The sequence below is a fragment of the Carlito syrichta genome, unplaced genomic scaffold (genome assembly GCF_000164805.1).
Source record: "Carlito syrichta isolate Samal-C Ts95f unplaced genomic scaffold, Tarsius_syrichta-2.0.1 Scaffold60462, whole genome shotgun sequence".
Taxonomy (NCBI): Eukaryota; Metazoa; Chordata; class Mammalia; order Primates; family Tarsiidae; genus Carlito; species Carlito syrichta.
Genome location: NW_007004558.1, coordinates 138,117 through 139,605, shown reverse-complemented (window position 1 = coordinate 139,605; position 1,489 = coordinate 138,117).

The following is a 1,489-nucleotide window of genomic DNA, read 5'->3' as shown; positions in this document are numbered from 1 at the left end:
GGACTTTGAAGCTTGGTTTTCTTAGCTTGGTTGCTCTCTTTTGTTATGACATTGCCTTCCTTTGTTTATTACCACTGTATTAAGGTGGGTTCCTAATGGGAGCAGACATCCTTCCGGCTGCACAGTGTTGGGCCTGAGCACGTGTGATCTAAGGAGACAATCACTGCACTGGATGGAAGGGCCTTCTGCAGAGCTGTGTCTCTGCTCACAGCAAGAGACGAAATAGGAACTGACTCAGGGTGAGTCTTGCTAAACTGGAAAAATCAATTAGACACACTCCTAAATAGAATCAGAAAGCATTATAGTCAGAGGAAAAGGAGAAAGTGTATGAGAAAGGTTGCTTACCATGCTCACCTGGGAATGGAAAGACATTTATGGAGGTGTGGTACCTCTCTGCAGCTAGAGTTTTATTATTCAGTCATTTTAACCTGAATGGGGAATCACCATAGATGGTTTCATTATTTATTATCCAGTCATTTTAACTTGAAAGAGGAATCACCATAGATGTTTTCATTATTTTCGTCGGTTCTGCCTTTTTTATTTTAAAAATAATTTTAGTGTTTAGAAGTACAGTAGACCAGTAACAAAAATTAGTGAATTTGACTGCAACACACATTTTCCACTTAAAAATGTGGCAAATAAAGCTGTAAAACTAGCTCTGACCTCAGAGGCACTGCTCTTTACAATATGCAGGGCACATTTTAGCAGCAGTCGGACATCAGCTCTACTAAAACAAAAATTGTTACAATTGAGTTGCAAGCTTTATGTTTTTAAAACATATTATTTGGGCAAGACATTGAGAGGGGAGTTAGAAAAGCACATCTCTGCCCCACAAAACAAAACAAAGCAAAACTCCCAACAATAGCGTTTGCTGGTCTTCATATTATTCTAGTTCAATGGGTCACCCTATGTCTTTATTTTTTCTGATGAATTAGAATTTGAAGTCTATAACTCAGTGCCAACGACACACCCTCTCATTTGATGAACTGTTAGTTTTTGTTTATTTTTAACCATATTGGGATAGGATGTTTACTAAGTTCTTTGCTAAGTCTCTGGATGTTAGTTTTATTTATTCTGAATACCAGAAATTCAAAAAGCAGGATGAAATGTTTACTCTCAGGAAGGTGTGGAGCCTAAACTCAAATCAAAATATAGACTAAACAACAACACAACCAAGAGAACAGAATGACAGTTGAGGAGAACAAAAAAGAAAATCCCAGCATCTCAGGATGAAGCAGTCATTAGTGTATGTAACTGGGAAAGTTTCTCACCTCCTTTTTCTTCATCTTGCTATTTTCTTCTTCTCTTCCTTTTTTCTTTCTTCCCTAAAATAATATTTGCTAGAAATTCATGCAGCAAATAAAGTTGGTAGACAAAACCCAAACAAAGATTAATTACCTCAACAGAAAATAATATTTTTGGATATTTTAGAGACATAGGCATCATAGACATATTCTTATGGGGAGCTCTCTCCACGACACTGTTTATT